Below are 12,789 nucleotides of genomic sequence, written 5' to 3' on the forward strand. Positions count from 1 at the left end.
TATAACAAATTTTTACGAGTTGCTTGACTTATTGAGACACAAGAAATGTGCATTTTTTAATACAACTGTTGAACTGAGTGCCAAACATATAAAATGTCATTTAGAAACATTAATTATTGTATAAAAACTCGACTGTCTTTCATTTCTTAAATCTCTCACATCGGAAAGATTGCTTGAACAGCTAAAACTAAGAATTAACAAATTCTTTTTTATTGACAAAAAGAAAGCCATTGTGGGCACATTGAAAAAAAATAATCATAAAGATTATGCTAAATCAAAAGAAACGTTTGACTTCTCTACTTTGCATACTATTCTTCAATATTTCTATTGGTTCTGTCATGTATTCAGTACTAGGCTTGAAATTTATACACCGTGTTTAAGGTAATGAGATACAAAAGCCTATTGATTTTCAACGATTTCCGATAATTACCTCCAGAGTTATTGCCCTTGATCACTTTGAATAATCTTGTGGACGCTCCATAGGCTAAAGGTTATATCCGATTGACTTTAAATTTATACACAGTGTTTAAGGCCACGAGACGAAGAGACCTATTGAATTCCGATACTTCCAACCAGAGTTATTGCCCTTGATCACTTTGAAAAATCTTGTGGGCGCTCTAGAGGCTAAAGTTAATATCCGATTGATTTTAGATGTATACACATTGTTTAGGGCCATAAGATAAGGAATCCTATGGATTGTCAACGATTTCCGATAATTACTGCTAGCGTTATGGCCCTTTATCGCCCCATAGGCTAAAGGTTATATCCGATTGACTTTAGATTTATACACAGTGTTTAAGGCCACGAGACGAAGAGACCTATTGAATTCCGATACTTCCAACCAGAGTTATTGCCCTTGATCACTTTGAAAAATCTTGTGGGCGCTCTAGAGGCTAAAGTTAATATCCGATTGATTTTAGATGTATACACATTGTTTAGGGCCATAAGATAAGGAATCCTATGGATTGTCAACGATTTCCGATAATTACTGCTAGCGTTATGGCCCTTTATCACTTTGAAAAATCTTGTGGACGCTCTAGAGGGTAAAGTTGGTATTCGATTGACTTTAGATTTATACATAATGTTTAAGGTCATATGATGAGGAATCCTGTTGATATCCGATAATTACTGCCAGTGTTATTGCCCTTGATCACTTTGAAAAATCTTGTAAACGCTTTAGAAGCTCATGTTAATATCTGATTGACTTTAGATTTATATACAGTGTTTAGAGTCATGGGATGAGGAAGCCTATAGATTTTCAACGATTTTCGATAATTTCTACCAGAGTTATGGCCCTTTATCACTTTGAAAAATCTTGTGGATGCTCGAAAGTTAATATCCGATTGATTTGAAATTTATACACGGTGTTTAACTTCAGGAGAGGAGGGGGGCTATTGATTTTCAATGCTTTCCGATAATTACTTCCAGAGTTATGACCCTTGATACTAAATGTTTGTATAGTAAACGTTCATATAGGGCAGAACTAGAAGCCAAACAAATTCTATTGATTTCTGATAACTACTTAATTGGTTGTTACTCGTACTCAGATTTTAGAGTCGTAAATGTTTTCATTACGGACCAAAGATAAAAATATGTGACAACCCTTGTTTACTGCACGGACGACTTAGCTGCTGTTGGTTCCCATTTGTGCTAAGAGGTTGATGTGCTCCTTTCTTTGCAATTCCTTTTGTTAAAAGGTTCTTTGACATTTCTAAAAATTATTTTTATCTTGTAGTTTATTCATTTTGACTAAAGTATACATAAATATTTATGTTTTATATTATAGAGAATGTTTAATATTTCAAAAATCTTTTTTAACAGAATTTACGATGAAAGTAAATCTGTTACTTTCGTGGCAAAATATTGGTGTCTGAATTCAATGAAAAATAATCATTTCTATAACATTCAATAAATTGTATTTGCATATCCATGCACTTAATCCTTCCTTAAACTACCCCCCTGGGATGACTAAATATTGGAGTGATTTAGTAAATGATTCAGTACAAGTCAACGTTCCAGAATACCACATTTTATGGTATTCTCGAACAATGATTAACTCAATAATTAGGCTAATCAAAGTTTATAAAAATCTTAGCTTAAAATTTTAATCAGCTTTTCAGAATATGGCTGGTCAGAAAACCAGAGATTAAATCTATGATTAGCACTAATCCACTTTCGAAAATACGGGCCATAAGGTCGTAAACAGCAATAAGTATGTATCTTTGGTTATGGGTAGGTCGTAAGTGACTTTTCCGAGTTACCACACCTGATAACTGAAAACTTTATATTGCATTTCTAACTATCCCCGATCATAAAATATTGTACAATAAATAAACAATTTTACAGGACCATTTTCAAACCTTTAAACTCGATTTTCTCGAAAAGTGAAAAATGTCACTTACGACCTTTTCCCTCTCAGGGGACGACATATCTAAATGTCTCTTACGACCTTGTTATACTGCCACCAGTGTACAATGTACTTACTACCTTTTCCCGGTGACATCTTGGTAAAATTTTCCACTTACAACCTAATATTAATTACCCATAATGTAGTTTCTATCATTGCAATTGTCACGATTGTTTGCTATAACCTGGAGGGGTCAGTTTATAAACTTTTAGTACAAAAATATCAAATTTGCCCGTTTTGTCACTTGCGACCTTTTAACTCTTAGGAGACGAATTGTTTATCCCAAACAATAGACTGGGACACCGTGAAACCTCGTGACTTTTCTCATGGCATCTCCGTTTTCTCCCAATACTCAAATATTCCACCCTGAATATATGTCAACTCAGTACAATAATATGTGGAAAATGGTTGTATATGTTTGGCTACTATCATCATTTTTACTTACTGATTAGATGTTCGACTTCAAATTTATCTTTTACATCAAACTACTAGCGATTATGCTTGCTAGTTACTATTCTAACAATTCTAGTACGCGTACATAAACTGATATTACGGGTAAACTTGACATGATCAAAACTGATTCAAACAAAAAAGAAAAAAAATTATTCATTTAATTGTATATCGGGCTCATCTATCCTGTATTTACAATACAATGATTCAATGGGGTGGTATTGTCTCACAAAGGAAACAGTTTAACTAAACACGTTTCACCGGAGTGGAAACACCACGTGACTACTGCGAACCATTGATAACATAAATTAGACACCTGTAATTCACGTGAAAATATTTCCAAATAATTGAAAATAAAAAACCAAAATAAGTAATTCAGTTTCTTTGCTGTTTTAATTAATTTTGATCATCTGCAAAAAGGAATTGAAACCAAGCAACCTAACGCAATGTTTGTACAATCTTACAATCAGGCATATAGATTAATATATTTGAATATCAATGGATTTATTTTACAAGATTTATTAAGGCTCTATATAATATTTATCACATACTATACGCGCATGCTTCAATCAAAAACGAGTGCATATATACATACATAATAAGCCACGGACAATTAATTCATCCCCGGTTTAAAATTAACGCGAATATTTAAATCATTTTATTGTCTCGGTTATTCGTTTTATTAGCGGCAAATTTCGCGGTCAGACGTTATGTGTGCGCTATTAACTTTTATAGCTTTAGTGAAATTTTGTTTAAATACAGAGATTGGACCACGGATTGTCAGTTCACTTATCAACCTTCAATCTTAACAGATCAACCACACTGACAGATTAACATCAACGCTTAATATGCAGGTAAGTTTGTGTTTAATGTATGGGGGGGGGGGTGTGCAGAACAGGAGTGTCTAATCGTCAGGATGGCGCGAAAACCCGAGGTACAGTGTATACACTGGCATGCACGTAAAAGATACCTTGACAGTGTATACCGTAGTGCCGCTGTCTGTTTGTCTTCATTAGTCCAGTAGGTGTAGAATAGTAGGACTTTAAACCTCCTTTTAAGATTTCAAATCTTTGAAGTTTTAAAAATAAGCATACCCGGTTACTTGAAATCGTCAAAGGAATGGGCTTTATCGTCGTACTGTGCTGTACAGACTGGGCTAATAAAGACGGTTGGAATCTGAAATAATAATTGAACCAGTCTGAGCATTGGTAGTAAAGCATTGAAAAAATCTACAGGGAGTAAAATTTGACTTGTTGATAAATAATCTTCAATGCTTCCAATTAGCTGTAAATAGTGACGATGGTCGTGCCCTAAGGGGTATGCTTGAACTTTCTAGAAACAAAAACCTGATATCACGTCTGGTATAGCATTAATAAATTTCATCACATACTGAAAAAAGTAGTCAGACGACAGTGTAACCATTATATGATTGGTTTTTGCCCTTGACATTGTATTAAAGGCAGTTTCATACTCACCGGACCCTGATCTGTAAATCAAAAAAAGTGTTAATCATTACCGACAGTCAAACATTATTTGTGCCGTTGCCTGGTAACGCCAACACTCGATCATGTGCTGAATAATTGCGGCACGGTAAAATTTCTAGATTGTCAAGTTTTTGGTAAGAAATAAACCTTCATGGTAGTTTTGGTATGGAAACAAATCTACGACTATTTATATGGACCGCGACTGTCAAGGAACAATTTGTATAAAACACTTCTACAATAAATAAATTTATATTCTTTTTCAGACTTTCATCGCTTTCGCTGTCTGTTTAACAGTAGCTGCTTCTCAATACATCGATGCTAAAATCGGACACGGTTTCGGACATGGTGTTGGTGTCTTTGGAAACGGAATCGGTAAAGGATTTGGACGGGGACAAGTCGGTGTCGGACATGGTCTTGTTGGTGTAGGAGTTATTGGCAACGGACTTAACCATGGTATTGGGCATGGTATCCTTGGAAACCGACTCGGACACGGAATAGTAGGTGTTGGCAAAGTCGGTGTTATCGGTAACCGAATTGGCCATGGTATCGTTGGTAATGGTATTGGACACGGTATCGGACACGGTATTGTTGGAAACGGAATTGGTCATGGTATCGTTGGTAACGGTATCGGACATGGTATCATTGGAAACGGAATCGGACATGGACTTGTTGGACACGGAAAAGTTGGTAACGGCATTGGACATGGTATCGTCGGTAACGGTATCGGACACGGTATTGTTGGAAACAGAATTGGTCATGGTATCGTCGGTAACGGTATCGGACACGGTATCATTGGAAATGGACTTGTTGGACATGGAAAGATTGGAGCTTACAAGCGACCATACAACTACAACGGGTACAACAACGGACCATACAAGTACAACCAATACAGCAAGAAAGGATACAACAGCTACAACGCCCCCTACAACTATAACAACGGTTACAACAATGGCCACAATAACAACGGATACGGAAAGGGATACAAAAACTACAATAACAACCTATACGGTAACGGATACAACAATTACAACCGTTATCCTTCTTATAATAACTATCAAGGTTACGGTTACAATCATTATTAAGACAATACGGTTTATTGATAGCATAATATTACTATAGCTTTAATAATTATAAACACCAGCATCTAGTTTATTTTTTTCATACATAGTGTATATACGTGTATATACGTAAATCTGGGAATCAAGATATATATATAGATTGAATAAAATAAAATAAACCGATAAACTCTTGATATTTACTACTACTACTACTCTATAGCTTAGTAACCTCTATGTGCACACGTCATATCCTGTCTTCATTACCCTGTTAGATCTATTTGATGAGGCCAACTTCAAGTTTGGTCAATGGACACGAGATGTAAACAGGGCTAGAGCTAATCTCAACCCCAACCCTAAACCTGGACCAAGCCCTAACGCTTTTCCCACAAACAGATCTCATCTCACCGTCCCTATGCAAGACTGCGAATAAAATCTAGCATACCTGGAATGCCGAATGATTCTTGAAGAAACGAGTGAGTAACCATTACGGCTAACTCTATTACTGAATGTCAAAATTGTGAAAGATGTTATGTAGACAACATCTATTAACACTAACAAAGACATTTTCAGATGAGGCATATTGGCTTAAAGTAGCTTAAAAATATAAAATTCATGAAAGAACCTAAACACTGCTTTTATTAGCTGTGTGGTTAGGCGTGGGGCATAGCTTGTTGTGCTATTACCCCCCCCCCCACACACACACACACACACACACACACACACACCCACACACCCGTACACCCGCACACACACACACACCACCACCACCACCACCCCAATCCATCAATCATAAATGATTAGAACCTGAGTCATAATCGATCTGGTGACAATCCTATATAGTCGATATCAAAAATTGATTTCCAATCTCAAAGACGACTTATCTCCCTTGAAACTGTTGAGGAAATACGTGATTCCCAATTCACACAACTAGTTACGGTCTTTTCTTCTTTCGAATTCCAACTGTCAAGGGTTTCTTGTTTATGTAGACACTGTTCTTTACCAGGCTCTCCGTCCCGCACCACTGACCAGGGGAAACAATACTGTAAATTCCTAATGAACTTTCTTGGTCAACACGGAATCGATCTCTGGACCCCAGGTTAGTGAGCCAGCGTCTTAATCCCTAGTCCACTGTTGCCCCGATAGCTTTCAATGGTAAAAGACATTGTTGATTGCTAGGTATCTGGCTATAAGTCTTTAGCAGACTGAATTGGGCCTAGGTGCTTATTGAGGTTATAGAGAACGGTATTTGACATTGGGGATTTGGGAGACACACTAATAATTTGCAACGCATCCGAGAATATTCCAAAAAACAAACTATGTTGGGGAGCTTCGGCCTCTAGACACTGTAAGACAGCCCACTTGTCCTTTTAGCGAACTTCTGCTTGATACTACTCGGGCAATATCTATTTTCATAATAAATCAGTGCCCCCGTTCCCATCCGCCAATCTACGCTTAGCTGTTTATATTTCTGGTTCGTCAACCGCCTGATGATATATTATTCCATGTATGACCAAATTCAGTTTCTACTTCATACATTACAGGTTCTGACATAGAAATAATTTCATCTTTGTTTTCTCGTCTGAGACCACGGACTAATTCCGGGAATAGATTGAGAAATCTGACCCAGGTTGCGTTCTCGGATTCGCTGCGCCTATTCACTCACCATGTCACAAATATTTGTAGATTTCAGCGTGGTACATTGTCTAATTTCAAATTAATCTCAATTCCATTTAATATCTGACACCTTGTTTATATTTTACTTTATAAAGGGTCCTGGTGTTCAGATCAGCTGTTGCATAAAATCTTTGTCATTTGTGTCACCTTCTTCTAATTTCCTCACCTTTTTCTTGCAGTAGAAGGGGGCTCGGAAACGTGTCCAATTTTATGGTAAAGGCCACATTTGAATGTCTTTTCTAGTAAAATCTGACACCAAACAGAATAATAACAGGTTGTGATTTTTGACTGTTTGCTCGAAGAAAGCTGCGTTAAAGTATGTTAATTTCCACATCTGCACTAATTTCTACCACTTTATCTGTAGTTTAGTTTCTTCTTGATTGCTTTCGAGTGTAAGATGCAATTAAATCTTATTTATGGTATCATTTAGGTTTCCAAATTCACAGTGTATTGGTAGTCTTCTTATTTCTGCAAAGAATTCGTTGGTCATTTCACTAATATTTCTGCTATGAATTGGTTAATTGTTTCACTGTCATTTCTGCTATGAATTTGTTGACTATTTCACTAAAATGTTAGTTTCGGTTAAGGAAATAAAAAACAATTACGGGATGCATAAGGGATAAATTATACGCGTAAAAGAACCCTTGACAGTTAGATTTAGAAATAAGAGTAATCCGCTGTGGCTCTTTCCGAGCAAAATTCCCCAATTGCACACTGTGTTCGTTACCCTAGTCGGTGGGAAAAAGTAGGACGTCAAACTCCATTTAATCTCATTACAGAGTTTCCTCCGCTCAAGCGAATTATTAAAGTAAAAAGATCTACCCACCCACCAGCTTATCAAACGTTGGCCCAAAATACTACACAGTTCTTGCATTTTCGGTAATTAGGGGAGTCTCAGATTATTCTGAATATAATATTTAACAAAATTAATTAATCAATTGTTTTGCTAATTAATGTTTAAAATGTCTCTTTATAGGTGTTTATCTTTATTCTAAACGCATAAAAAACACGAACTTAACCTCTTGTCATATTATAATCATCTAAATTTAGATTTCTATTCATTTGTTTTCATCAGTTATTAAATGTAGAGATATGATGTAAATGTCTATGAAAGTTAATATTTATAAATATTACCACACCGGGTAACATATAAATTATCTTGTGTTGACCAACATGTCATAAATTCATTCAATTTATCCGCTACAATTCAATCTTCTAGCTTCCTAAATTAATGGTTATCGTCTGCCTTCATCAAACAGTCGCTTTACAATCGCTTGGTCCGAGGCCAGATTCATCCATGTAATATGAAACCGTCCAATGATTATTTTTCGTTTCGCCGTTTGGCCAAGATGTGTAATTTGTTGGAACCCATCCTCTTTCATAAAACTACTCATCAATTCAATCTCGTGGCGTTTGGCGCGCTTTAGTCGATCGTCTGCTTGAAATGACAAATTGCTTAATCAAGCGATCTGCGGAGAACCTGTCCTTGTTGACGCCGAATTGCCTCGAAATCGTGCGAGGGGCGGAGTTTTACTGTACCTGGTATTAATTTTCTCTAACAAATGTCACGTTTCTCTCGAGTGATTGACATAAAACTGGTAATTTGTTCTGAAACGTCACAATGACGACGACCGGTCCCCGGTAGCAGCACGCGCATGGCATCGTTCTCTCTACATTAAATCCGCCTGCAGTGTATCAGGGTGGGACGCCGGTGTCAGGAAAATGTATGTAACGGTCAGAAAATCCTTTAAAACATTCTGTCTGTAAGTTATCTACTGACAAATTGTCAGTGAAATTTGAATTATGTGCGATCTTTATCTTTAACTGTGGAATTTGAGTTTAACCACCCGTGCTACTGTTGTATAGCCAGCGTTTCACTTCTATTTTAAAAAAAGGACCAGGATCCAGTATACGAAAAAAGATTTAGGAAATATCGTGCGTAACAACATTGATTGAAACGAAAAATTTATGTTTTAAAGCGATTTTGTATTCTTGGAAAAGATGAAACGTGATAACGTGGATAGCCAGAATTTGCTTTATGAAACTATTATTACCCTACCAATGCGGTTTGTCCTTTCGCTTGTGACGTCCCTTTTCTAGACCGGGAGCCCAGGGGGCCAACCTAGCTGAAAATTGTACCAATTTTTTCCTATATGTTATCAATGCATGTATATCTGGTATCATCAGAATGTAATTCTGCCGGGTTTCCGGTGGTGGATGTGGTATTCCACGCCCAAAATGCCATGCACCCCAAGGCTAGATTAGCTCAAAAGTGTACCACAAGAAAATCGTACAGCAGTGTACCGTACATCTTCAGGTGTTACAAAAACACTCTAACAGACATTTCTAGTGGTGGGTTACACCTGACAGAGCTATGTAATTGTCAGACATTTGTAGTCGTAGAGTATCCCTGACAAGAGTTATCTAATTTCCAGTCCACAGCTAGGCTAGATTAGTTGAAGTCTGTACCCCCTAAAACAGCTTTGGAGTTGTTCAGTACCACCACAGGAATCATGAATGACCACTGCCAGACAGTTTGTGCGGTGGGTTACCCCTAATAGACACGCCCAAAAATGCCACGCCACCCAACTAGTCTAGATTAGCGGGCATTGTTCCCGTGTTCTAAAAAAATAAATTTTTAGCCAGGATGCGTAGAATACTAATACCTAGCACGTATGGAAGAGGCGAAAAACTGCGGTTACAAGAAATTGATTTTTGGGCATAAAACGTTTTATGGGGCTAAAAATGCGTTTTTGAAAAAAAAATTGTTCCTGAAACCACAGAGTATCGCCTCTTCCATACGTGCTAGGTATTAGTATTCTACGCATCCTGGCCCAATTTTTAATTTTTTGGACCACGGGAACAGTGTCGGTTAATCTATCGTAGTGGGGGGGGGGGCATTTTGGGCGTGTCTGTTAGGGCTAACCCACCGCACAAACTGTCTGGCAGTGGTCATTCATGATTCCTGTAGTGGTACTGAACAACTCCAAAGCTGTTTAAGGTGGTACATATTTCAGCATTTCTAGCCTAGTTGCGGTCTGGAAATTAGATAACTCTTGTCAGGGATACTCCACCACTACAAATGTCTGACAATTACATAGCTCTGTAAGGGGTAACCCACCACTAGAAATGTCTGTTAGAGTGTTTTTGTAACACCTGAAGATGTACGGTACACTGCTGTACGATTTTCATGTGGTACACTTTTGAGCTAATCTAGCCTAGTTGGGGAGCATTGCATTTGGGCGTGGAATACCACACCCACCACCAAAAACCCGGCAGACTTACATTCTGATGATACCAGATATACATTCATTGATATCATATAGGAGAAAATTGGTACACTTTTCAGCTAGGTTAACCCCCTGGGCTCCCGCTCTATTCCGTTACTGATTTTCATTATTGATGGACCTCACCCGATAGTTATAAAACCGAAACAGGTTGAAAACTTCTCTTTAAATATCCACGTTTAATGTGGACGTATATTAGAGACTTGGCAAGGGGCATTTTTTCCCATCCGTATCACGTATCCGTATGGTCACGTGATACGTTGCGTCAATGTAGTTATAGAGTTTTAGCAGATTTTCGCGTCGCGTACGTATGAGTATCTATCTACCAAGATCACCACCAGTACTAGTCAAGTGCCTAGCCTACAAATTACTGGAGGGAGTGAAGTCGCTCGACAATCGATGGGCTATTAAAAAAATTTAATGCCGAATCTTATTAAAAAATGATAAAAAATAATGATTGAATTCCAGTCTTTATCATGGTTAAAATCACATCAAATATACACTATCGTGTTCTAGGATACACATAGATTCATAAAAAACGCTATGGCACAACATTTCAGTGTCTAAAAGTTGCAAAAAGAACGGCAAAAAGACGACGATGTTATACGGACCTTTTCCGTATTAAAGCTGTTCGTCACGTGCTGCCGTATCCGTGTGTGGTATCACGTATGAGAAATACAAACACACATTGATGACGTCACACGCAAAGTTGATACGGATACGCGATATGGACCAGGAATTTACGCTTGCCAAAAGTCCCTATTCTTTTTATTCGTGTCCGTCACAGTGTCTTATGAGCACTCTACCGATCAGAACTTGTTCCCAATCGCTACTCATCTTCTTGTTCCTTTTTTATTACCGGTGGTGTGTGTGTGTGTGTGTGTGGGGGGGGGGGGGTCTTTGTTAATACATTTACGAACGTCATGAATCTTTGCATACTTTAAAGACTTAGACAATTGTGCATCGATGTTTGATGGCTGCAATGATGGCTTATACTCGTACAGTTTCTGGACCATAGAACTGGTGTACTTGTTTGTTCAAATTTTCAGGGATTGTTCATTGAGTGATAAAAATAAACCATGTCAGAATTCAGAATTTAAAATCACGAAATCCCGGGAACGCTTTTCGAATCAGGGGTCTCCATTAATTTATAGAAACTTGCGTGATTATTCATTGGGGCCAAATAAAAAAAGCTATCAATATTCAACATTTCGGGATTTCAAATTCTGAACTCCTAGTGGTTTCGAAACAGGAATTATTTAAAACAGAGAATGGGGTCGCCTAACTTATCTCGTGGGTTTTCTCAGGGTACTCCTGTTTCACCTTTTCAATATAACTAGATTGTCAATCTCACGTTTGGTGTGTATACTTGACTCTTGTCAGGACTTCGGTCCTGCACCACTGACAAGGAGGAACCACGCCGGAAAATCCCAATGAACTTTCTCGACGAACGCAGGGATCGAACACGGGGCATCCAGTTTAGTGAGCCAACGTCTTACTTACTAAGCCACCATGGATCCCTAGTTCAAATGTCTACAAGGTTTAGTATTTTAATTTGACACGACAGCCCCACTCTTATAAATGTGGCTGCGACAGACACACTCTTATAAATGTCCCACTAACAGAAACCAGTCACAGTTTTGGGTTTTATTCCTTTAACATTTCTGATATCTGTACACATCATATATGTATTGTATGAAATTGTTCAGGTCCATCTCTTTGTAACTTCTGTAGATAGTGTTTAGTATTTTCTATCTTCAAATTTCTGATAAATAAGTCCCGTGGGGCAATAAGAAATCAATAAAATGTGTAAAAACTGATAAACAAAAGAAGACAGTTTGTTTTTTATTCCTGCAATTTTATCTTTGCTTTATACCGTAAGACATCGTCAATAAGAAAAGCAACATATGATTTTGAGTAGTTATGCGTAATCATTTAGCCCTTATCTTTAACGTGCACAATAAGGAAATAGAGATTATTATTTAATTGCATACATGTCTCTAAATACACATAATGTTTATTATTCAGTTAAAATGTAATTTAGTATGTAATGGGGAGATATTCCGAAAAGATAAATACAAGTGTGTTTGTTAATTGGTGGGGGAGGGGGTATCCAATTTGAATGGACTTCAGAAAGCTATCTAATTAAAAATAAAATAAAGTTAAAAGCTTTATGAATACCGGTAAAGAAACTTGTATTAAAAACAGGAATGGTACTCTTCTCACAAAAGCCCTCTAGTCGTACTGATATATTATGACCCCAGACGGGGCCTACATGTACATTTCAGGGGAAGTGGGGAGGGCATCAAATCAAAATCATTTATGCAAATATATTTTTTGACCAGTATTGTAAAATTATAAAATTGAATCTAGACTTTAAAATGTTGTCTTAACTAAGAACAATTTTAAATGAAATGGGGTTTAACTTC

The sequence above is a fragment of the Patella vulgata genome, chromosome 8 (assembly GCF_932274485.2).
Source record: "Patella vulgata chromosome 8, xgPatVulg1.2, whole genome shotgun sequence".
NCBI lineage: Eukaryota > Metazoa > Mollusca > Gastropoda > Patellidae > Patella > Patella vulgata.